This window comes from Molossus molossus, unplaced genomic scaffold, assembly GCF_014108415.1.
Source record: "Molossus molossus isolate mMolMol1 unplaced genomic scaffold, mMolMol1.p scaffold_m16_p_1, whole genome shotgun sequence".
Taxonomy (NCBI): Eukaryota; Metazoa; Chordata; class Mammalia; order Chiroptera; family Molossidae; genus Molossus; species Molossus molossus.
In genome coordinates, this window is record NW_023425344.1 from 122,076,258 (window position 1) to 122,102,654 (window position 26,397).

Sequence of the window (26,397 nt, forward strand, 5' to 3'; positions counted from 1 at the left end):
TGCTCCTTCCTGGTGCTTCATGGGATCTTGCTGCCTCCTGTCTCTGAACCTGGCCCTGCAAGGGGGTCTGTGAGGTCCAAGCCTTCTGAAACTGGGAGTGTGCACCTCTGGGTTTAGGGAACACTCAGTGAGTGCCAGTGTGAAAATGTCAACCTACATCAAAGTGGGGAGACTAGTTTATTGAAGCCTACATTTCTATCAATGAACATCAGCTCATGACCAGACTTGTTTCCTCCATACCCACCCATACCCCACACCAATGGGTTATTTTGACATTGTATACTTTTATCCATACATGTTTCTCTAAAAGGTAAGAACCCTTTAAAATAATATAGCCATAATGCCATTACCACACCTTAAAAGTCAAATGTTACCTGACACTTGGTATTTATTACCTGATTCACTCTTCAAAATAGACCTCAGGTGGGACTTAGCATTGCCATTTTATAGATGAGGAAACTGGAGGTGCAGAAAGCTTAGTCATTGGCCTGAGGTCACCCAGCTAGTAAGTGGCCAAGAAGGGATTTGAACTTGCACCACTTTTCTCTTTCCTTTGCCATTCTCTGAGAGTTGCCAAGTCTTGTGGCCCCAGCAGGGCTTTTGGCATCTTTAATTGGGAAGTGTCTGGGGTCCTGAGGCTCGGCACAAGTGTGTGCTTGGAGCACAGGCTGTATTGGGCCCAGGAGTGAGCTGTCTCCTCTGGCCAGCACTGAGCTTTACGGGACATTAACAAGCCATTTAAAAAGCGCTGACAGCACACTTTGCAGCTCCAATATTTAAGATGTACTAAAAAATAAGCACCTTTTCAGGGAGGAAACTGCAGCATGTCAGGGTGAAATACATCCATGGTGTCACCTACACATATATGTCATCCTAAAAGCTCTGATGAGGGGGACAGTGAGTGCCCAGCTTCACCCTCCCTGGGTGGTCTTGAGGACAGCAGGTACTTGGTGAGCAGGTCAACATTTCAAGCCTTGTAGGGGGAGGAGAAGGAGGGATGTCTGAAGCTTTGGGAGGTGTTAGATAGGGTGGGGTGGAGTGGGGCATGTAGTTACCTGTTCCAGGCCGCCCATTTCAAAGATGGAGAAGCTGCGGCCCAGAAAGAGGAATGAAAGGTCCAAGGTCACACATCCTGATATCTGTCTCCAGCAGCCCAAAGGAACATTGTACCCATAGGAGGGACTCCTATATTTCTGTCCTCCTGCCTCATCCTGGAAGCAGACCTAGTCAGGACCTGGGCAAACCCAGAGTCTGTGCACCTTTGCCTCTCATTGGGCCTTGGTGGGGTGAATCATGATGCCCAGGTGGGACTAGGGGAATGGAGTATTTCAGCTTCTTGGATGTTCTCTCACTTCCTTCTTGGAAGGCCCCCAGTACACTCGGGCTATGGCAGTCTCCTAGAGAGTACAGAGCTGGGGCTCCCTCCTCCCTCTCTTCCTTCTTTCCTTCCACAGATGTTTCTTAAGTGCTTACCTCCAGCCAAACACTGATCCCAGGGCACTGGGGATACAGCGGTGAACAAACAAAAAGTACAGTAAAATGATCAAACAAACCAACAAAACTGAAGTCTCTAGCCGCTTCATGGAGCTTACAGTTGATTAGAGGAGACCGAAGCTCAATAGAAAAGCCATCCAAGTCGTAAGGCTGCAGTGTACATACTGCTCTGGTGGCTCTCCATCCCCTGAGAGGGTCTGAGAGAGGGTTAGCCAGGTCAGGGAGGTTGGGGGGCCTTCCCTGAGGAGGTGACACCTGAACTGAGTGCTGCAGGATAAACAGATGAGTTGGGAAGGTGGGAGGTGGTAGCTGGAGGGACGGGACAGCAGGCAGAGGGAATGGCATGTACAAAATGGCATGAGCTCTGTGGTAGAGCTCAGGAAATGAGGAAAAGCCAATATGGCGGGAGTGGAGCACACTTAGGGAGGTGTAGTGGGAGGTGAAGTGGGCAGGGCCAGGCCTCCATGTGGCTCATGAGGGCTCTAAGCTGGGATAGGGAGGGTCTTACACTTAGATTTGTGGTATGGACAGATTCTTGGCTGTTATGTGGGAAGATGGTCTGAAGTTAAGTGAGCAGTGGAGTGGGGGTGGTAGTTAGGGGTGAATGTGAGCAGCCAGGTGGGAGGGACTGGTGGCCAGAACCAGGGTGCTGATCTAAGTGCCAACTGACTAGCTGTATGCCCCCATTTCCACCCCCTAACTAACCCCGGAAAGTCCCTGCAGGTGTCCAGGAGGGATAGCCCTCTGGGATTCACTATTTTGTGGGAGGTGGAGGGCTAAGGGGATGAAGTGGGTGCCCTTCCTCCTCTAGGAGGCAGTGAAGCCAGGCATGGGTTCTCCTTCTCTGAAATGCAACTCAAGAGGCATCTGGGGTGTGGGAGCACAAGCACTGAGGGTATGACATCTTGTCACACTCTGAGATCTAACTCAGGAAGAGCCGTGCCCTGAGAGGAGAGGGGAAAAGGCTTGCATTACTTAATTGTGACCGATGGTGACAGCTGGCATCTTTAGTCTGAAAAGTATCTATAGGGTAAGGACTGCTTTTGTCAATTGGGATAATTATGTTAATTAAAATGCTTTCTTTATAGCAGTTCTGATTAATAAAAACAGTTTCACTGCTCTCTGTAAATACTATAACCTTCTGTTGCATGAGTAAGGAGGCCCTTTCTCAGCAATTTATTGATTTTCACGCAGATTTCAAGAGGCGACCTGCTGTTGGATGGCCTGGTGGCAGGCAGGTTGCTCACATATGGCAGGGAGAGGGGCAGGTGAGTGGACCTGGCGGGCGGCTGGACAGGCTATCAGGGGTGGAGATGGAATGGGGTGCTATGCTGCTGAGTCTTCTGGAGAATAAAAATACCACTTCTCTCTCTAATTGTTGTTTACTTCCTCTGGAAAATATGAAGATAATTAATGAGCTCCCAGTTAGGAAAGTTACATGTGGGAGAAAGAGTTCCTGGGCCAGAGTGGTTTCAGACAAGCTGGGGCACTCCCCCACCCTGGCCTTCGGGCTGAGTGGGGACAGGGGGAAGGGGGGGTAGTGAGGGGTAAAGCAGGGGTGCAGGTGGTTGTTGATATGCTCAGATGAAAGAGAGAGTGAGGGAGAGACTGGGGTGGGGAAAGGCAGGCAGGAAGGGGTGATTCCTGTTTCTCACTCCCAGGGAAGCTGAGCTGGGAGGAGTGAGTGGGGCCTTGATGGCAGGAATCTGAGTTTGGGCCTGGCTCCTCCACCCCTGATGTCCTTTGTTACCAACACAGCCTTATGGTCTCACCCTCAATTCCTCATCTCTGCCTGGGTCAGAGATCCTAAACAGTGGCTCAGAAGCACAATCTACTCCATGGATGTGCTTGTGTGTGTGTGAATGGGTGAGAGTAAGCATGTGGGCAAGTGTGTGTGAGTACATGTATGTGTAAGAGTGTATATGTGACTGTGTTTATGATGTGTGTTTTTGAGTGTGTTTATGTAAGTGTGATATGAGTGTATTTGTGCATTTATGCATGCAAGTGTGTGTGAATATGAGTGTGTTTGTGTGTAAGCCTGAGTGTGTAGATCATGTATGTGTGTGAGAATGTGTATATTCTAGCCACAGATGTGGTAAAAATCTCAGCCCACAGATTTTGGAAATATTGGATGTTTCCCATCAAAACCAGGCTTTCTGATGTATTTGGAAAAGTCAGAAGCCCGGGACTCTCTGCATGCCAGGAGCCCTGGGTGGGCAGAACAGCAGCCACTCTCACGGAGCCTTCTCCCCTCCCCATCTCCATTATAGCCTGACCTGGAGGTGTCAAGCCCCGATCTCAGAAAGTCCTGATGGGTTTCTGGGACCCTGTGAGTCTGTGGTCAGCTAAGGCCTATGAGGGTTGGAGGGATGGTCTCTACAGAGAAGGGTGTTTAGGTCCCCTCAGAAGGGAGAACATCTCAGCTGACCGCCATGCCCTTCTAAGAGGATTGAGTGTAGATGAGGTCCCCGAGGCCTCAACTACAAGTGTCCCAGGTGCTGGAGGGAGACTTTGTTGGCTTCCTCACTCCATTCATACCCACCACCTCAGTCCTAGGAGCTGCTCAGCCCAGTCATGGTCACAGCCCAAGGGGCTCGAAGCTAGGGGTTGACTCTCTCAAGGAGGCTGTGAGGACAGGGTTACAGGAAGTGCCACAGCAGTGAGGGCCTAGCAGGGAGAGCTGAGTGCCACCCTCTCCTCCTTGAGACCCCATCAGTCTGCTGTGTATCCCTCCCCAGGTCATTGTCACTGCTCCCCTCTGGCCATACTCCTGATTTACTAATGGCTTTGGCTCCAATTCTGCTCATGCCAACCCAGGCCCCCCAGCCAAACACAGCTGAAACCTTGTCTGTCTTCCTGCTGCCCTCCAATCCCAGCCCAGTTCTAGCCTCTCTTACTGCTCAAAATGGGGAAATAAGTTGAAGGGTTCTTTTTTTAATGTGCTGCCTGGTTGAAGAAGAAGCTGTTGCAGTCAGAGAGGCCCCAGTAGTTTACAGAGCATGTGGACCAAGAGGGACAGAGGCTTGTCCAAGGTCATACAGCCTGGAGCCATGGTCGGGGAAGGGACAGACCCCATGACCCCAGGGAGTTATGAGGGTGGCCGTGGCCAAGGCCAAGGAAACTAAGGCTGCAGGGTCCCCAGGGCCAGAGAAAGAGATGCTCTTGGCTCTCTAGACCCCTGGATCTCTCATGAGAACCCGGCACACTAACTTCTGGACCACATACATCTTTGGGGCCTGATGTTGGAGTCCAGAGGCTTGCCTGTGCACATGGGTCTGGACACTCACACATGTACATGTGTAGGAATGGATACATATGTGTGTCATTAGGTGTACATATACATGTGTGCACATGTGTGTGCATGTGGGGTGTGCCTGTACAAATGTATAAGTGTTGATACATGCCTGTGCACACACAAATGGGTACATGCAGGCATGTGGTTGCACATGTATACATACATGTGTGGAATGCTCCTGTGTATGTATACACATCCATGGGCATGGGTGTGCATACATGTGGCTTTTAACATGTGCACCTGGGATGCTGCACCCCAGTACTACCTTGCATGTTCGTATGTGTGTATTCCCATGTAGGTCTGTGTGTGCCACTGAGGGACCTGACAAGGCCCCTCCTTAGAGTTTGGAACAGGGCGGCTCTCTAGGCAGGTGGTGACAAATCAGAGATATGAACTCTGGTCTGTGCTGGGAGCCAGCCCCCTTGGGAGGGATGGCACTGTCTTTCTAGGTGCCAGTGAGTGTCCTGTAACAGGCAGGCCTCAGACCCTTCTCCCAGCACACTAGGCCCTTGTATGGAGAGAGCATGAGTTGGATAACCTGCTCTGTGACTCCACTGCCTAGATGTGCCAAGGACAGGGCAGGGACTTCCTTGTCCACTCCCCTCTGAGGCCCAACTGGCGGTGAGCCCTTTCTCACATGGTGGGACCAAATCCCAGACGTGCACTGGGGTCTGAGCATTGCTGAGGAAGGCCTTGGCCGCGGGCTGGTTTACTGGGACTGCTTCCTGTGTAAAGCAGCAGCCTGGACCTGCCCAGAAGGAGCTGCCCTGACCCAATCCCAGGCCTGCCCCCTCCTCTTCCCATCAACACAGCTGCTAAGGTAGAAGTCAGCTAAATCCCCATCTGCCTCTCCTCCCAGCCCTCTCCCCCATTATGTGACAGGTTCTTGGGTTGAGCTTAGGACCCTCTGCCAAGAGGGAATAGAGTTTTCAAAGATAAGGCAATTCCAACTGCTAAGACATGGAGTGCTAATGGAGGGGTTTCAGGCACTGTGAGTGATGCTGGGTGCCACTTCTGGGCAGGAACACCCCCACACCACAGTAGACACAGTTGGCTCCTGTGTAGGCCAGCTGGGACCTGGGCCTGCCACTCCCACCTCAGCCTGCCCAGGGGGCTGCCCCCCTCACCTCCACTATATTTACGTGTCTATTTTATGATTTCAATTTTTAATGCTCATGCTCTTTGAAGACACTTAATGCTTTCGAGTGGAACATTTCCTTCCAGGACCTGAGCACAGATTGAGGACAGGGCAATAAATCAACTAATAACTGGAGCCTAATTTTCTGCTCCACAGAAGAGAGTTAACCCCTGCCTCTCTGCATTCCTCTGGCACAGGGGTGAGTGAGGGGCCTGGTGAGCTGGTAGCTGAGCCAGGGCCCTACTGCTCTCTGCTCAGACATTTCCTGTTGATTCTCTCCTCTCAGCTCCTGGGTCCCTCTCCTACTTGCCTTTGTTTCCATCTTTTTCTTGTTTTCTCTTTATCTCTATTTCTTTATGTCCTGCTCAAAGCAAGTAGGAATAGAGATGTCTGGAATTGGGGGTTGTGGAGGGGACCCTGGGATGTGGTGACAAAGCATTTCTTGAGAACTTCCTAGGCCTGGGTGTTGACCAAGTTTTGCCTTGACTTGCTATGTGACCTAAAGAGAATGTTCATTCCTCTCTGAGCCTCCAGGTTACCACCTAGGCAAAGGGGTCTTACCACATGGGCAGACCAGGATTTGATTTTTACACCTAGGACAGACTTGACAGCAGAGGTGGGCAATGCCTGATGTTTCCCACTTCCTCCTTGCCTGTAGTGCCTTGGGGAGAGAAGGGATGAGAGACTTTCAGGCCCTGGGACTGGTAGTGATAGCTCAATGTCTCTTCTTTCCTTTGTGTGCATAAGTCTGCATGTGTTAACTAATGCCTCTGTGTGTGTGTGTGTGTGTGTGTGTGTGTGTATCTGCATGCAGCCTGGCCTCCAGGGTCATGAAGCATCATTAGTGTTGACTTAAGGGCTCCTGACCCTCTGTAGTACTTGTGAAAGGGCCCACCTCTGCATTGAGAGGCTGAGTGATGCAGGTCAAGGTTAGGTGTACAGACTCTGGGATCACACTGATTGGATACAAATCTGGCTTTGCCACATGACCTTGGGTAGGTCACTTAACTTCTCTGGGCATCAGTTCTCCCATCTGTAAAATAGAGATGAGAACAGTGCCTCCTTCTTAACTTTGTTGTACAGACTAAATGAGTTAATTGCCTGTAAGGTGCCTGGTACATGCAAATTCAGTGTGAATATTTGCTGTCATTATTTTAAGACACCCTCACACTCATACACAGCATGATCTCCTGCCTCAACTCACTGACCATAAGGTACCAAAAGTGTACCTGGTGTGCTCTACAACTTGCAAGTGAGGAGGAGCCCAGTGTCCATCAGAGCAGCCAGGAGTGGCTTCCTGGAGGAGGTGGTACCTGCACTAGTCCTCCGATAGACAGAGAAGGGTAGGCCTGAGAACCTGTTGGGGAAGGACAGAAAGGCTATCTGGAGAGTGCCAAGGTCCAGAGAGATGTTTACATTGATTCAGAGGGAAGCAGAGAGGCTAATGTTTAGTAGGCACCTATAGCATGCAGACATCTTGTATATGTTATCTATCTGTAGAGGTGAGGAATCTGCATCTGAACACATATGTAACTTACTCAGAGTCACCCAAACTGTCAATGGTAGAAGTGGGATTTGAACTTGTGTATATTTTGACCCTGAAGTTCTATTCCACTCATGGCTCAAGTCCCAGCACTGCAGAGCTGGAGAAGAGCCCAGGTTCAAACCCTTCCCCATAATGCCCTGCTTTGCCTGGACACCTCTGGTGATGGAGCTGACTCCACGTTTCAAGATAGTTCATGACATTTTTGTTTGATTCCACTCATTCTAACAGTGATATTTAGGGTAGGCCCAAATCTGATTGACATAACTCAGCCCTCATCAACTTCATACTCCCTCAGCCATACCCTGTCCATTTGGGCCCACTGGCTTCCTGCTGGGCCCACATTGAGTAGGCTGCACCATTTCTTCCCAGTGCCCCCGATGCATGAAAGGAATGGAAAGTGCCCCACACTAACCACCTGCAGTGTGCTGGACACGAGGTGTGGCACGCCACAATCACATGTGACCATGGTCACCCTGTAGAGTAGGCTGGGCCCAGCTCTGGTGCCCAACCCTGGAGTGCAGGGTCCCCCATCAGCCAGGTCATTCATGGGCACCCAGGGCAATGTGGAATAGTGCTCAGCCCTGAGAGTTTGGTTTTCAGAGTATGTATTTATTTTTTAATTTTCACCCAAGGATATTTTTATTGATTTTTAGAGAGAGAGGGAGGGAGGGAGAAAAAAAAAGAAAGAAGAAAGAAAGGAAAGAAGAAAAGAAAAAAACATCAATGTGAGCCTGGCCAATGTGGCATTGTCTACACCAAGAGGTTTCTGGTTTGATTCCTGGTCAGAACACATGCCCGGGTTGCAGGTTCAATCCCCATTGCGGGGCATGCAGGAGGCAGCTGATCGATGTTTCTATCTCTCTCTCCTTCTCCCTTCTTCTCTCTCTAAAATTTAATAAAAACACTTAAAAACAAGCAAACAAACATCGATGTGAGAAACATTGATTGGTTGCCTCCCATACACATCCTTACCAGGGATTGAACCCACAACCGGGTATGTACCCTGACTGTGATCAAACCTGCAACCTTTTGTTGTACAGATGATGCTCCAGTTAACTGAGCCACCCAGCCAGGCAGTTTCCAGAGTATTTAAACAGATGACTCTCCTAGGTTATAATTTTAGCACATTATGGCTGATGTCGTCTTGGGGCCATAAAACAGCAAACTTTACCTCTGGAAGCAGCTCCGAGCATGATGTAGGAAAACTATTACATTGTCCAGTCAACTGGGTTTCAGTTTCTGTTTGGGGGAAAGTGGAGTGTGTGGGTTTATAGACATGTGCACCCTCTCCCATGCACAAGTGAGCCAGCCTCGTCAGGTGGCAGAGAACACACTGCTGGAGGAGGAGATGAGGGAAGCTTGTCCACTCACTCAGCAAGAATTATCTTTTTTTTTTTTGACTTGGGTTTTATTATTTATTTTATTTTATTTTTTTATTTTATTTATTTATTTTTTTGTTACAGATATTTTAACTTTTTACCCCATTGGCACCCCCCACCCCACCCCACCTCCGCCCCGACCCCGGCTTAGTTGTCCATGTCCATTGGTCATGCATACATGCATATAAGTTCTATGGTTTATCTCTTCCCACCCCCCCACCCCCCCATCCCCTCTTCTGAGGGATGTCAGTCTGTGCCCTACTTCCATGTGTCTGGGTCTACTGTATTCCTCAGACTGTTATGTTCATTATATTCCGTATATAAGTGAGATCATGTGGTATTTGTCTTTTTCTGCTTGGCTTCTTTCACTTAGGATAATACTTTCCAGGTCCCTCCATGTCGTCTCAAAGGATAAGAGATCTTTCTTTCTTACCACTGCATAGTACTCCATTGTGTATATGTACCACAGCTTTTTTATCCATTCGTCTACTGGTGGACACTTGGGCTGTTTCCAGATCTTAGCTATTGTAAATAGTGCTGCTATGAACATGGGGGTACATATATTCTTCCTGATTGGTGTTTCAGGCTTCTTAGGGTATATTCCCAGCGGTGGGATCACTGGGTCAAATGGGAGTTCAATTTTTAATTTTTTGAGGTAGCACCATATTGTTTTCCATAGCGGCTGCACCAGTCTGCATTCCCACCAGCAGTGTATTAGAGTCCCCTTTTCTCCACACCCTCGCCAACACTTGTTGTTTGATGATTTGTTGATGGCAGCCATTCTGACAGGTGTGAGGTGATACCTCACTGTTGTTTTAATTTGCATCTCTCTGATGATTAGTGATGTTGAGCATTTCTTCATATGTCTTTTGGCCATTTGTATGTCCTGTTTGGAGAGGTGTCTATTTAGCTCCTCTGCCCATTTTTTAATTGGGTTCTTTGTCTTCCTTTTGTGGAGTTGTATGAGCACTCTATATATATTGGAAATTAACCCCTTATCTGATACATCATTGGCAATGATGTTCTCCCATACAGTGGGTTGCCTTTCCATTTTGATGATTGTTTCCTTTGCTGTGCATTATCTTTATTTTATTTCAAAAAATATGTTTTTATTGATTTCAGAGGAAGAGAGAGATAGAAACTTCGATGAAAGAGAAACATTGATAGGCTGCCTCCTGCATGCCTCCTACTGGTGATCAAGCCACAACCCTGGCATGTGCCCTGACTGCGACTCGGGCCAGTGACCCCCTTTTGCATGGGATGATGCTCAATCAACTGAGCCACACTGGTCGGGCTCAGCAAGCGTTATTGAGCACCTACTATGTACCAGGTGCTGACTGGTGGGTAAGGCAGACAATAACAAACAAAGGCTAACAGTGAATTTTAAATTGCTAATGATGCAGTGATGGAGAGGGATGGGGACACCTGTGAGATGAGGCCTAGGCCTCTCTCAGGTCAGGGAGCACCTGTGGGAGGGCCCTGTGTGGGGAAGAGGAGGCTGTGTAACAGGGGAGGAGGCCTCATGTGTGGACCTTTGCATGAGACTCGGGCTATTGGAGGAGTAGCTGAAATGTTTCCCAAGGGACAGTGACCAGGTATTGATGGGTCATCAGCTACTGATCTGCTTTATGCTTTAAAAAGATCTCTCTGGTTGGTGCAGGAGGGGCCAAGAGGGGAAACGGGGTAAGGCAGAAGTGATGAAGGCTTGTGCCAAAATGGTAGCCATGAGGATGGAGAGAGGCAGATGACTACAGACCTGTCATGGAGGCTGAATGGGGGGTGGGGGGGGGGGGGGGAACGTGAAGGAGGCAAGGAAGACTGCTCATTTCCTAACTTGAGATGGGAAGATAGTGAAGGTTGGATATATATATATTTTTAACATTTGGGTATATTTTATTTATTTATTTTTCAATTAATTAATTTATTTTTGTTATAGATGTTTCTCCTTTATCCCCCACTGATCCCCCCACCCCGTCCCCAGCTTTGTTGTCCATGTCCATTGTTCATGCATACATGCATATAAGTTCTGTGGCTTATCTCTCCCCCACCATCCTCTCTTCTGGGGCTTGTCAGTCTGTACCTCACTTCCACGTCTCTGGGACTACCCCATTCCTCAGACTGTTATGTTCCTTATATTCCACAAATAAGTGAGATCATATGATACTTGTCCTTCCCTGTTTGGCTTGTTTTACTTAGGATAATGCTCTCTAGGTCCCTCCATGTTGTCTCAAAGGTTAAGAGATCTTTCTTTTTTACAGCTGCATAGTACTCCATTGTGTATATGTACCACTGCTGTTTTATCCATTTGTCTACTGACGAACATTTGGGCTGTTTCCAGATCTTAGCTATTGTAAATAGTGCTGCTATGAACATGGGGGTACATATATTCTTTCTGATGGGTGTTTCAGGCTTCTTAGGGTATACTTCTAGAAGTGGGATCACTGAGTCAAATGGAAGTTCAATTTTTGGAGGTAACACCATATTGTTTTCCATAGTGGCTGCACCAGTCTGCATTCCCACCAGCAGTGTACTAGAGTCCCCTTTTCTTCACACCCTCACCAACACTTGTTGTTTGATGATTTGTTGATGGCGGCCATTCTGACAGGTGTGAGGTGATATCTCTTTGTTGTTTTAATTTGCATCTCTCTGATGATTAGTGATGTTGAGCATTTCTTCATATGTCTCTTACCATTTGTATGTCCTGTTTGGAGAGGTGTCTGTTTAGTTCCTCTGCCCATTTTTTAATTGGGTCCTTTGTCTTTTTTTTGTTGAGTTGTATGAGCACTCTCTCTATATATTGGAAATTAACCCCTTATATGATATATCATTGGCAGTTATGCTCTCCCTTAGAGTGGGTTGCCTTTCCATTTTGGTGGCTGTTTCTTTTGCTGTGCAGAAGCTTTTGAGTTTCATGTAGTCCCATGTGTTCATTTTCTCCTTTGTTTCTGTTGCCTAAGGTGATGTATCAGTGAAAATTCTGCTGCATGTGATGTCTGAAATTTTTTTTGCCTACATTTTCTTCTAGGATTTTTATGGATTCATGAGTCGCATTTAAGTCTTTTAACCATTTTGAGTTTATTCTTGTGTATGGTGTAAGTTGATGGTCTAGTTTCATTTTTTTGCATGTAGCTGTCCAATTTTCCCAACACCATTTATTAAAGAGGCTGTCTTTACTCCACTGTATGCTCTTGCCACCTTTGCCAAATATTAATTGAGCGTATTGCCTTGGGTCCATTTCTGGGTTCTCTGTTCTGTTCCACTTGTTGATATGTCTGTTCTTGTGCCAGTACCAGGCTGTTTTGATTACAGTGGCTTTGTAGTATAAGCTGAAATCTGGTAATGTGATCCCTCCAACTTTGTTCTTTTTCAAGATTGCTGTGGCTATTTGAGGTCTTTTTTGCTTCCATATGAACCTTTGAAGTATTTGTTCTAGTTCTGTGAAATATGTCGTTGGTATCTTGATGGGGATTGCATTGAATCTATAGATTGCTTTGGGTAGTATGGACATTTTAATGATGTTGATTCTTCCAATTCATGAACAAGGTATGTGCTTTCACTTTTTTATGTTTTCCTCTATTTCTTTTTTTAATGTCCTTTAGTTTTCTGCAGATAGGTCCTTTATTTTTTTGGTTAAGTTTATTCCTTGGTATCTTGAATGCATTCTTCCTTCACCAAGTTAGGAAAGTTTTCTGTCACTATTTCTTCAAATGTATTCTCTATCCCTTGCCCATTTTCTTTCTCTTCGGGGACTCCTATGATGCAAATGTTATTACGTTTCCAGTTGTCCCACAGTTCTCTTAAGCTGTCTTTCTATTTTTTAATTGCTTTTTTTTTTCTTTCGGTTTTCTGATTGGTTGATTTTTTCTACACTGTCTTCTAATTCACTGATCCGGTCCTTAGCTTCCTCTACTCTGCTAGTTAGTCCTTCCAAAGTATTCTTAATTTCTGCTATGTCATTCTTCATTTCCACTGGGTTGGTTTTCAGTGTTTCTATATCTTTACTCATGGTGCTGATGTGCTTACTCATGCTGTTGATCTTCCTCAGGATCATGGCTCTGAACTCTACCTCTGATAATTTGCTTAGGTGCATTTCACTTATCTCATCCTCAATAGAGTTCTCTTGTTCTTTCATTTGGGATTTGTTTCTTTGTTTCACCATTTTGGGTATCTCAGTGGGTTTTGGAGCCTGCCAAATTTCCCATGTGGGTGTTGGTGTTCTGCTGTTCATGGCTCCCCCTCTACTGTGTTTAGATGAGCGTGGGCGGGCTCACATTAAACACCACTGTCAAATCTGACTTTCCTGGGTAGATTTGCAAGCCAAGGAATGGTTCAGTTATCCTCTAGCTTTTTCCTGGTGACTAGTAGTCTCAGTTACTCAGTGCCTTGGAATGTGGCCCTGGTGTTCTGCATAAGAGGATTTCCAGAGGGTGGGATAGATGCTGGTTGTTAATGAGCCTCAGTTTGCATTTCTTTGCCTCATCTGGGAAAGGCTGAATCTTGGGGGGGGGGGGGGCTGCTGCTTTTTCCCACAGCTTTGCGAAAGAGCACACTGGCCACAGTCCTTTGTGGCTGCAACTCAGCAAAAACTCTGAGTGCCCTCCAAATCCCGGTTTTCCCCACAGAGTTCCAGCCCAGTCTGCCCTCCCTCTGCTGTGGCCCCCAGGTGAGGAGCTATGGCTATTTTAGTGCTCTGTCCTAGCTCTCTGCGCTGTGGAGCTGGCTTGGTATTTATTCCCCAAGGGCGCTGCTCACAGCTAAGACTGGTGCTGTCAGTGGGCTCCCAGCCTGCCACCCTCTTGCACCTCCACAGATCCTACCAGTGTCCCTGGTTATATGGTCTTGTCCTGCTGCTTTTCTGTTGCTTTTTTCCCAAGGATTTGTCTTTATTTTAGTTGTAATTTTTGTTTGGTCCTGGGAGATCATCTGTGTAGCTTCCATTCACTCCACCTTCATTTTCACATACTTATGCCTATCTTGTGTGCAACTTGGTCGCACAGGCCTTTCTGATGCCCCCACACCCTTCAGGTCCTGTGGGTACCTGGATCGCACAGTTCCTTTGGGGACCTGGTCTATGCCTATGATATGGGCTACTTGGTCGCACAGGCCTCTCTGGTGCTTCAGCACCCACAGGCCCCGTGGGTAACTAGATTGTGCAGTCCCTGCTGTGTCACACAGGCCTCTCTGGTGCCCCCGTACCCTGCAGTTCCCATGGGTGGGCAGCTGGATCGCACCAGTCTTACTTGGGCTCTGGCTTCCCACTGCTCTTGTGAGCTACTGGATCACACAGACCTCTGTGGAGCCCCACGTCCTGCTGCTGGCGGCTGGGGAGTGCTGCTGCCCTGTGGGGCTCAACTCCTGCTCAACTTTTGCTGTAGTTTTTGGGGATGGGTCTCAGCTGCTGGTCTCTGCTTTTGTTGCCTGGGGATGGATGTCTGCTCTCCAGCCTCTGTTGCTGGGGGTATATCTCGACTCTGATTGGGCTGCTACTATGGGGGATGGTGCTGGGCTCCTGGCTGTCTGCAGCTTCCACGACCAGCACCTTGGGAGCTCCACTGCTGTGTACTGGTCTGTGTTGACACAGAGTGTCCACTGGTCCGATGGTGCCAGGTGCACTGGTGGGCTCAGGTTGCGGGGCCCTAGCTGCTCCTACTGCCTCCTCCCAGGAAGACCCAGGATCTTCCAAAATGGTGGGACTGCCCTGGCCATTTTGACTCAGCGGTTAGAACATCAGCCTGTGGTCCAGAGAGATCCAGGTTTGGTTCCCGCTAAGGGCAGGTACCTTGGTTGCAGTTTGTCCCCGGCCCTCGTTGGGTCGTGCAGGAGGCAGCCACTCGATGTGTCCCTTTCACATCGATGTTTCTCTCTCTTTGTCTTTTCCTCTCTTTTTCTCCCACTCTATCTGAACAAAAAAAAAATTGAAAATTGTCTTCGGGTGAGGATAAAAAAAAATCAACAAAATGGTAGGGCCTCCCTGCGGCGCAGGGAGAAGCGCCCTGAATAGCTGTTTACCTTGGTAGCTGGCTGCTCCCATCCACAGCACAGAAACCTTCTGCACCGCATCTCTGCACTGCTTGGGTTTGGTTGTCCATCTTCACGTCCACTCACACTCTCTCACACCCTTGCTCATTCTCTGACACACTCACCCTCCCTCCGGTCCTGTCCGCCGCCACTTCCTGAAGGTTGAATGTTGGAATCAGACAGGAGCTTGTTCTTGACTGTCTCCTGGAACACAGATGTCCATTGTAAGTTGGGTTTGTAAGCCTGGAGCTCCAGGAAAGGGCTGAGCGGGGGATGGAGATGCAGGAGTCAGTAACTGTAGGTGGTGTTTATAGACATCTTGCAGATTGCCCAGGAAGAGATATGGATGGTGGAGGGAGAGGACCAAGGTTTGGACCCTGAGCTCAGCAATGTGGAGAGTTGATGGAGGAGCAAAGCCAGCACAGGAGGCTGACAGAGCACATTCAAGGAGGGCAAGGAAAGCCAGGATGCTGTAGCATCTCAGAAGCAGAGAGAGGGTTCAAAAGTAAGGACCAAGTTACCATGGTCAGTGTTGTGAGGGGTTGGGGAGATGGGGACATAGACACCACCATTACATTTGACAACAGGGAGGTCATGGGGGCTGGGATGAGAGAAAGTGCTATGAAGGGATGGATAGAATCTAGTTTCAAGTGAGAAGAGGAAATAGAGAAAGGGTATTGCTGACTCTTCCTGGAAATTTTGTGTAAAGAAGAGAAATGAAGTGGTGGCTGGAGGAAGAGTCACAAGAAATCTCGAGTGATATATAGGCTCATTCCAGATCCTACCCAGCTGTCTTCAGTGGGGATGTCTTGTATAACTCTAGGACAAGAGCAGACCAGGTCACGATCCACAATGATATAACCCACAGACCTTATTCAGATTTCCCAATTATACATGCATGTGTGTGTGTGTGTGTGTGTGTGTGCTTGTGCAGTTCTTTGTAATTGTGTCACATATGTAGTTTTGTGTAACCACCACCACAATCAAGGCACAGAACTGTTCCATCACCATAAGGTTCCCTGTGCTACCACATGCCCCTCCCTCTCACACTGGCCCTCTCTCCAGCTGCCACTCCTTTGTTCTGTGTCTCTGTAGTTTTGTTATTTAGTGAGTACTATATGAGTGGAATCATACAATGTAGAACCTTCTGAGACTGAACATTTTAAGCGTAATTAAGGGAGGGGATTTTTAAAGGACAGGAGATACTAGGTCATGATTGTTTGCTGGTGGGAAAGCTGAGGGATCCAGTAGACAGGGCAAGATGGGTGATGACGAAAGACAGCATAGAGGTGGCAGCTGACTCCTGGGCCAGAGGAAATGGGTTCAGAGTCCAGGCGGCACACCTAACCTTTGACATGCAGCATGACCCCTTCTCAGGGAGCAAGAGGGGACATGGGCAGAGCAGGTGGGCTTCTAGAATACTCAGGGGGCAGATGATAGGGTTGACATTCTTCACTTGAGAATTGAAGGAAGTCTCAGTTGAGAGTGGTGACTCAGATAGAAATGGGAGGTATAAGGAGAGCAGACAAGGAGAGACATTGACCTCTTGGGAGAGCAGGAAAGTGAGCTGGCTAGTGACATGAGCTGGGACTGCTCATGCCTTAAGCTTATGGAGGGCACAGCTTTCCTGGCAAGCTCATTTCTTCCAACAACATTTGACTTCCCAGATGAGTGCCAAGAGGGTGCTGGTTGAGTGCATTCAGGTTAGGGTTTCATGAAAGTATTGCCAAGGGAGAGAGGGTCAAGGCATTGGAGAGGTTAATTCACTGATGGGCTAGGAAAAGAAAGAAGAGCAGTGATGGAGATAGAGAGGTGTGAATTTCTCAATTCAGTGAAAGAATTGTGGCAAGAGGGCTGAGAGGAGGCACCTGAGGGCTGGCTGGGCCAGGAGGCCTGCCCTGGAGCTGTGGTGGAGATGAGAGTCAGGCCATGCCTGGGATAGAGGCTCGAGGGAATGGAAGCCAAAGGTCAGTGGAGTCAGGAGGTCAGGGAATGAAGAGCTCCAGTGCTAGTCATCCCTAGCACAATGAAGTCACCTATAGGATGACAAGGGCTGATATGTAGAGGGAGACCCAAGCCTTATGTGGACGAGGGGAAGTGGCCAGGAAGAAATGTTCTCTCTATGTCTCCCAAAGTGCCGAGGGAGGTCAGAATTTTTATCAGACAGTCTTTACTACGAGGGACATACAGAAGACACAGATGCTGCTCCTGCCCCTATACCACAGTCTCATAGGAGAGACAGGACAAAATAATAAGCAAAGGTGGTAACATTAAACAGTGGAATGTAGGTAAAGATACAATTGCTCAAGGTGACAGGGATTTGGGGCTGGAAGATGTCAAAGAGAGAAAGAAAGGTCTGGTGACTGTGGTGGTGAAGAAGGAACAAGGGTGGAGATGGGTTTTGAAAAGTAGTGTGAGTTTATCCAAGGGCAGGGAAGAGATGGGTATTCCAGGAGAAAGGGGGAGGGGAGCTATGTGAGCAAAGTCCCAGAGATGGGTTAGGGGGGTGTCCACTAGATCAACAGAGGTAGGAAGGCCAGGTATGCAGGCTGGCTCCTGAGATGTCTGTCTTCTCTGGGAGAGGGGCCCAGATGCGCCTAAGGCTTATGAACAGATGCCAACAATGGGAAATTGGCCAGTGGATTCTCTGTAGCCCAGCATGCCCAAGCCACCATTTGCTGAGACAAAGGGGCCTGCAAGCCAGGGTTGGAGGAGGGTATTGGCTGCAGGGTGTGATTGACCAGCTCACCTGTGACCTTGAGCCAGCCAACTTTGCAGAATGTAGCTAACCCAGTCACCCCTTGCTCCTTCCCAATATTTTGGTAGTTTGCTATTTAGTGAGTGTTATATAAGTGGCTGTGTGAGGTGTCACAGCCCTGTGCAGTCTTCTTCAGCAAAACAAGAGTCAGCACTGGAGTGATGGCGAAGGCTTCAGCTCCCTGGCAGAGATGCCCAGCAGAAACCCAAGGTGCATCAGAAAGCAGAGTTTTGGGAGAAACTTTGATTTAGAAAGAACAAGGTTTTGGCATCAAACTGCGATCAGAGAATAGAGGCAGGCCGCCAGGATGTGAAACAGCACTGTAAACCTCGTTAATCTGGTGCCTCTGTGTTCAAAGTGGCATCTAATTAGAAGGAGCAGTGACTCCACAGGCTGGGTGGCCCATTGTTCCTGCCCAGCAAGTCACACCAGGTGACCTCAAAGCCTGCTCCTCTCTCGTGCCTGGGCTTCATGGCACCAGTTAACCAGCGTTTCAGGTTGGACTGTCAGACTGAGGCCTCTGAACAGTTCTCCAGTTCCTGGGGTAGATGAGTGGAGTTGAGTGCCAACCTCAGGTAGGGATGAGGGATAGCCTTCTGGGCCCAGAGGCCTGAAAGGAGCTGGAGGAGGCAGAGGAACTGCTGCTCTCCCTCAGCCACACTCTCTCACCCCGTTCCTTCCAGGTCCAGCTGCTCCTGAGAGGGCTCCAAGAGAGGGCCCAGGATGCCCAGCCAGAGGTTACACTTGGTTTGGGGACACCCCATGGGGTCTCACTGGTGGCCTGATTTGCATGGACTCTGGGTCCCCAAGAAGATGAGGGAGTTCTGCCTTCCTTTGCTTTTTACCCCCCACTTTCCATTTTGCTAAGAGCTTTGCACACAGTAGCATTTCTCTCTTAGTTGAACGTGTCTGAGAGGTTGGTGACTGCACCAGGACACGGACATCAGAGGCCATCGGTGCTGCTCGGAAGCTTTGTGTTAGAATTGGGCAATACTTTAGGCCCAACTGATGTCACTTTCAGTCTGGAATAGCTGGGCTATGGACTATGGGTTTTTTCTGCCTTCGAGGACATTGCACGGCAGTTCAGTCTAAAGATAGGGAAGACACAGCAGTGAGACTCAGGGGAGTGAGCCTGAAAGAGCCCCAGACCGGTGGATGGGATTCTAGGATTCCAGGTCTGCCGCTGGCACTGACTTGTGCTGAATGACATCACTGTCCTGTCCAGCTCTCTGGACTGCATACAGTGAGGTCAGGTGGGGGACTAAATGTGAACCTGCTTCAGTAGCTGTTCAGAGCCCTGGGGGGAAGAGGACATTCCTGGCTTTGTTTGCATCCTCTGTCGATGGGGTGCTCACCACTTTTTGAGGCTGTTTTTTATTGCTAGATAGTTGCAGTTGTTAAAATGGTAATTGTATTAATTTCCTAGGTTTCTATAACAAATTACCACAAACCTGGTAGAATAAAACATCAGCAATTTGTTCTATCACAGTTCTAGAGGCTAGAAGTCTGAAATCTAGGTGTGGGCAGTGCTACACTCCCTCTGAAGGTTCTAGGGGAGAGATGTTTTGCCTCCTTCTGCTTCATGTGGCTCAGGTGCTTCTTTGGCATTCCTTACCTTGTATACGTCGCTCCAATCTCCCCTTCCTCTTCACAGGAGTTCTTCCATGTTTGTGTGTCTATGTCCAAATTTCCCTCTTCTTATAAAGACACCAATCATTAGATCAAAACTCATTCTAGCCTGGCTGGTGTGGCTCAGTGGTTGAGGGTTGACCCATGCACCAAGAAGTCTCCAGTTCGATTCCCGGTCAGGGCACATGTCCAGGTTGTGGGCCAAATCTCCAGTGGGGGGCATGCAGGAGGTGGCTAATTGATGTTCTTTCTCATCGATGTTTATCTCTCTCCCTCTCCCTTCCTCTCTCTCTAAAATTAATAAAGAAGAAAAAAAAAAAACCCATCCTAATCCAATATGACTTTGGCCTAACTAGTTATATTTGCAATTACTAATTACCCTATTTCCAAATAAAGTCACATTCTGAGGTTGCAGATGGACATGAATTTTGGGGACCCAATTCAACACAGTACACTCATTTTCCTCCTCCTGAGACCAGATGTCTGCTCTGTGACTTCATCCCCATGCATCCTCCTGCCCAGCCCCAGCTCTGTCAGCCTCCGATGCCCCAAAGGGTTCCAGCCTTGTCATGCCCTCAATGTCCTTTTCAGGGATGCCTGCTGGTATTGCAGCAACTTTTCTGGCAGAGTGTCTGTCTCACCTCTCGTGGTGGGTCCTTCCTGCTCTTCTCACCTTTAGACATGGAACTGCCACTGCTCCACACCAGAACTCAACCTGGACCCTACCAATTACCAGCCACCTTGATGTAGAACACTATAAACCCCTTCAACGTATTATAGGAAATTTCTTTTGAATGGCTTTTAAAAACCATCTTATTACACAGGAAGAGTAAGAAGGAGGTCTGGCTGAGCTGGTGCCTAGCACTTTCAAATCCGCAGGATAGGGTTCACCGCTGGCTGGTCTGGCCAGCACAGTTGAGCTCCTCCTTTCCCCCATTTAATCCTCTCTTGCCCCTTTCCTTCTGGGATCTGGGCACTCTTGTCTCTATTGGTGGACCTCAGAGGTCAAACATTCCACAGAGAGAGGAGAGCAGCCAAGCACTTGGTCTCCGATCACCAGAGCCTCCCCCAACCATTCTCAGGGGCTGCCCAGTCCAAGCCTGTCCTTCTGGAGGCTGGTGGAGCTTGCCCAGTGGTCCCAGAAAATCACAGCTGGGTGGGACCCTGGAGGTCAATAGGTCCAGCCCCTGCCCTCAGCTACTTACCCTGTCCTTCTCCCCAGCAGCCTCTCTTCCTGGACCCCAGCCCAGCTTCCAGGGATCCAGATTTCTCTCCAACCTTTCAGGAGGTTTCCTTTGTATATGACTAAAACCCTTGCTGCCCCAGGCATGACCTGGTTTTAAGCTCCTTTTTTTCTGGCATTCAACCTTGGTCATGTGACCTTTCTGAACTATGTTTTCTCACCTGCAGAATGGTCAGAATTGTTTCTGCTTCAAGGGTCATGGTGAGCATTGTCTGTGGCCACAGGTGTGGCATGCCTGGTCTTGGGCGCATACTGGGAAGTGAGTGTCCCTTTCCCTAGGAGTGGCTAGCCATAGGGGCTCCTTTCTCTTTCCTCTCTGCATATTGCTGAACCAAATGGCCACTCGGCTGACATGAAGAATGGCTTTCCAGTATCCCTCAGAGGCCCGGAGGGGGTGTGGCTCTCCTCCCCACACCTGGAGCCCAGGGGATTGTGTATGTGTATGTGTTAGATGGTGGCAGGGATGATTGATTCCCCCCCCTTTTTTTTGGTCCTTGTCCCAGCTGTGGGCACAGCTGGGGCCACTCCTCAAGCCTTGCTCTCCCCTGAGGTCACCAGCATATGGGGGAGCTATGGTGGGAGGAGAAGAGAGGCCATTAGGGTGTCCCTTACTGGAGATACTCCCTATGGGACATTTTGTTGCCATCCTGACCATTTTAGTTTTCAGCGTTCTGGTGGGCTCTTGGCACTGCCTTGGTCCCCACCAGCTAGTTAGGTGGGCCACAGTTAGTGGATAATAGCATGTGAAAATGTCAGTGACATCCTCAGAGCCTGACAAAGTGGCTCCCTCAGGAGATAGGGCTGCTAAGTCAATGATAGGACAGCTATGGTGATAGACCAATTCCCTGTCCCATAGGCCTGGGGGCCAGGAGTTGGGGGTGTCTGTGTGAAGAAGCTCCAGAGTGGCAGGACAGGATATCTGAGGTTTAGTGCCAGTTCCTCCAGACCCTCCCTGCCACCATGGTCCTCTGGCCTCTGTCAGCACTCTTTCTCTGGGAGGTCTGTCTTTAGCATCCCTGAGCCTTCCCTTTCTGGTCTAGGCACCCCTCCTATGTGCTCCCCAGCTCTCAGATTGCTACCACAGAGTTCTCCCCTCTCACCTGTGCCCAGCCCAGGACCTAGGAAGCCTTGAATAGGTGAGGTTGAAGGAATTCTATTTGTGTGGTCATCCTTCCCAGGAGTCACACTAGGAACTGTGTTGGGCTCTGTCACCCTGGTGCCCCCAGTGCCCAAGCAGTGCCTGGTGCAGATCTGCTCATTAATGAATGATAGAAGGATTTGACCTCATGGCTAGGTCTCCTTCATCAGACCATGACTCCTAGAGACAGGGACCCTGCCTGCCTCAAAGACTGAGGCTCATCTGAAAGCAGAAGGTGTTTCCTCCTTCTCTTTCCTCCTCCTCCCTGAAGTCTGTTCCCCTGACCTGGCAGGGGATAGGCCTGGGCTGGGTAAAAAGTAGGAGGTGCTGACTCTCACTACACACATGGCTATGGTTACCACCAGCACTCCACTTAACAGGTCTCCATACTATGTCCCAGGGGTGCTGATGTTCATCTGGAGAAAGTGATGGGGACAGAATCCTCTTTCTGTAGGAGCTCCATCGGCTGGGAATGCTTCCCATAAGAATTGGGACTAGATCGGTGAAATTTGGATAGAGATGTTGAGGAACAAAGGAAACAGCTTTGGCTGTAAAGGTGTGACTGGATGTCTGTGGCCTGCTGTCAGGAACATGAGAATGTGGGTTTCTGAGAGGGATTCATGTGGGCGAAGGTTGGGAGGTGTCAAGCTGGGAGATGCTGAGGACCCCCAAATGCCAGAGGATGGATGGATGCTATCTGGCTCCCTGCAGCAATTCTAGAAGTCACAGTGGTTCAATTCCAAAATTTGAGTCCACGAACCCTGTGTGTGAGACCCAGCCCTTCCCAGCCACTCCCCATTCCTGAGGTCAAGGTGTCTTGAGTGTGGCCACTGCAGTGGGTGTACCCCACAAAAGGCTGACCTGCCAGAGCCCAGCATTGAGATGGGCACAATCAGAGGGGCAAGTTAGGCTTTTTCTTCTCTCTCTCTCTCTCTCTCTCTCTCTCTCTCCTGGAGCATCAGAAAGGGTGCCGCAGGCATGGGCACTGGCCAAGCAAGCAGAGCTGTGCTTATTTGGTGTCCGTGCCCAGCATGGCCTCTTCTGAAACTCCGGATATGGCTTCTGGGACTGGCTGGGGAAGCAGGGAGGGTGGATTCTTCAGTTTGCTCCTAAGGGATGAACCTCAGGGAGGATTCTTATTTATTGAGCACCTACTATGTTCCAGGGACTGGGGATACAGTTCTGAGTTGGATGATTAAGACAGAGGAGGAAGAGTCACAGGGCTCCCAGGTTTTGGGTCTGCACAGCTGGGCCAATGGTGACCTTCACAGAAGCAGAGCACTAGAGGGGAAGAGAGGGCTTGGGGGAAGATGAGGGCCCCATGAGGTGTTTGCAGGACATCCCAGAAGAGATGGCAAGGATGTCAGAATCTTAGCAGTCACAATCAGATGACTGACATTATTATTATCCCCATTTTACAGATTAAGAATCTGAAAGACCACACTGGTAGAACACAGATCCAGGATGTGAACACAGAGCTAAAGGTGACCCCCTCATTTGCCTAGTCTTGTATTTGAGAAGATCAGGGCTTTACCTGAAAGATGAGTCATGTGTGGTGGGTCTTCTCCCAGGGCCACTGGATTCAGTTGCAGAGTCTCAGTATCATCTCTATTGTCCTTGGCCAGGAGTCCTCAGCTGCACTGGAGAGGGTTGGGGCAGTTCAGCCCCATTGTGGTCCCATTATGCTAGAGAGGATCTAGAAGGATTCTTCAGTTGTTCAGCCTGAGAAGAGATCTAAAATTAACCCTGAGTTGGGACTTTCTGAAGGCAGAGGAGCCCAGGGCAGGGTGGCTTCCTAAGGCTCTGCTACCTCCTTCTGCTTTGCTGGACATGAGAGGGGGCTTGGGGCTTATCTGGTCCCCATCTACAAGGGCCTGTCCTGTGCTGGCTGGGTGGGGCACTGAGAGGAGGAAGCCTCCTGGCAGTCAGAGGTCTGGATTTAAAAAACACTGGACCAGGATGGAAGTCCTGGGGCTGCCATTCACCCCTAGTGACTTCAATGTCCCCACCTGAACAATGAGCTCAGTGAATGAGTGAGGCCTGAGGCCTTTTCCCTCAGGCCTTCCAGAATCTCCACCTTCCAAGGTCAGAGGGGAAAAACATACCAAGGGCTTGGGCTGTAGAGTTATGGTCATGGGGCCTAGAAATTTGGCCAGAGTTATGGAAGTGGGGCTGGGATGTGTGTGGGGCATCTTCAGGCAGAAGCAGTGGCATAAGGTGAAGGTATGGAGAGGGTATAAATAGGAGGAGTGAGGGGCTGGGGCTATACACTGAGCCCACAGTCTCCCACACCCTCCTCACTAGAGATGAGCCAGTTCATATGATGAAAGATGAGCCCAGCAGCTATTCTACAAAGAGATGAGAGCCCTCCTTAGAGCCAAATACAATATTTTCTCTGGTGGGGATTGGCTACAGTGGCTAGTGACTGGGTAAAGGTTCAGTGTGTGACCAGGGTTTCTTGTGTGACCAGAGCCAGTGCTCCTTATGGACCAGAAACAGGGATCAGTATGTGAGCAGGGTCAGGGCTCAGTGTGTGGGCAGCATCGGGGCTCATTGTGTGAACAGCTTTGGGGTTCAGTGTGTGAGCAGCATCAGGGTTCAGTATGTGAACAGGGTTGGGACTAGCCTGATTCTCTAGGTGGAACCCCACTGGGGCAGATTTGGGGCCTTACCTCATTCTCACTCCCTGTTGGGTCTCAATATTCATCTCCCCCATTGTGCCTATTTATCACATGTTCAAGACTGAGGTCACCCCATGTGGGCCTAATGTGAAAAAGCAAATTCTTGGCCAGGAATCTGGTCATACTGTCCACAGTTCTGTAACTGAAATGCAGGTTTGGCTGCCAGCCACAATGAAAGCCAAACTCATGAAACAGGTGCTGGTGTAAAAGGAAAGAAGACTATTCAAGTGCTGCAGCCTGGGAGAATGGTGGACTCCTGTCTCAAAGACGATACTCCCTTTCTGCTTAAATCTGTGCTTCTCATAGGGATAGGAGGGCTTTTTAATTATTTTTTTATCTAATTATCTGGCTAGCTTTTGGCATGCTCAGGCCCCATCCATTCATTTTTTTTTTTAGCTTTCAGTGCACTCGGTGTAAGAACCTTCCCCTGCACCACCTTGGCTGATGGAGGAGACTCCCCAGTGCTCTCTGACTACCTGCAGTAATAGTTCCTCTAGAACATGCCACTTACCAGGCACTGTGAGGTGTCTATCACTTTACTCATTTTATAGATTAGGAAATGAACTCAAAGAGGTGAAGTGACTTTCTACAGTCAGCCAGGTGGGTAAGTGGTGGAGCCAAGATAAAACTCTGCCCCCTTCTACCTTTCTAGGCTCCCTCAGCGTCCCTTCCTGGGGCAGAGGGCACTCAGCAGAGCTCTTCCTGCCCAGGTGCCCCCTTGGAATCTCATTCCCTTTTCCATCTAGATTGGGGGATGTAAATTCAGCTTTCCTCAGGCTTAAGCTCCCTGGGTAGGCTATCTTGGCCTGAGGATGGACTAGGAGACCCTATTCCAGAGTCCAAGGCATGTACTCAGGCCCTGTCCTTCCTCAGAGGGCATGTGGGAATAGGTGGAGCCAGTCTGCAGGGGTCCTTAAATCCTAGAGGTTGGCTTTGTCCTTTTTTAGAGGGTTGAAGGAATGTGACAGCTCCTCCAGTGGAGGCATCTGGTCATCATAGTCCTGGATTTGAGACCTTTGGAGGGTCCTTCTCACCACTCTGACATCACCCCTACATCATTTTTCTTCTTTGCTTCCAGGAAGTGGTATGAAGAGGGCACACTTCCTGGACATCTTATGTTGCAGATGGGGCAACTGAAGGCTGGAGAGGGGAAGATGTGCCAAGAAACACAGTATATTAGTAAAGAAGAGGAACCAGAACCCCAGAACCCTGCTTCCCACTGCCAATATTCCTAGGTGTTCCTGCTCCCAGGCTCAAAACCATTGTGGAAACTGAAGACTCATGAGCATACAAAAGAATCATGTTCTAATAGTGGGGTTCTGAGCACTGTCCCAACTGTTTTCTTGGGCCTTCCTGGCCCCTCTACTAGCCTCAGATGTTTCTCAGCCATAAGAATCTGCCTATTTGTTAGTCGTTTAGAAAATTTCATGGAGAGAAGTGGTACAGAATTCAAGTGAAGTCCCAGAAGGGAGGGGACCTGAGGTGGGGCAGCAGCCCATTTCAAAGTTTATCTGCACTCTGTGAACTAGATAGGGTCATCTTGTGTCCCAGCTGGGGAATCTGTACCTCAGTGAGATAAAGAGATGGGCCAAGAGTTTTCCAGCTCAATTCTACCCATGTCTGCAAGATCTAATGCCAGTGTGTTTTTTCAAGTCCCCTCTGTGTGCCCAGACTGTGGAGTTTCCTGCTGTCAAGGAGATGTTGAAAGAGTGAGATTTAAGTCAGAAGTAAAGGGAGCCAGTGGTCCATTAAGTTTCAGTGCTATATATACAGATCACAGATGTGTCCCAAGTTCAGGACAGATGTGTGCAGCTGGAGCAGTCACAGGAGCTGATGAAGTTTAGACAAGAGGAGGGGACTGGGAAAAGCAGGCATAGCTAAGGGTGTGTATTTGTTGGGGGGAGGGAGGTGACTAGTGGTTGTCAAGAAGGCAGCAGCCAGGAGCTGACCAGGGTGCAGCACAAAACAGTGCCCACAGAGTTGGTCCGCCCCTCTTCCTGGACACCCTGAGCCTCAGTTTCCTAGTAGACTGGAGTCTGATACCTACATTACTGCCTGTTGAGAGGATAAAGGAAGGC

General features: G+C 49.0%; 1 long non-coding RNA gene across 1 annotated transcript in view; it reads left to right on the top strand.

Moving 5' to 3' along the window:
• LOC118638748 overlaps positions 1 to 26,157 on the top strand; it is a 106,840-nt gene extending 80,683 nt beyond the window's left edge. Inside the window, exons 7-8 of the long non-coding RNA XR_004961128.1 lie at positions 2,689 to 2,762; positions 25,398 to 26,157. This is a non-coding gene — a long non-coding RNA (uncharacterized LOC118638748). The remainder of the gene's footprint in view (positions 1 to 2,688; positions 2,763 to 25,397) is intronic.
• The last annotated feature ends 240 nt before the right edge of the window (positions 26,158 to 26,397 follow it).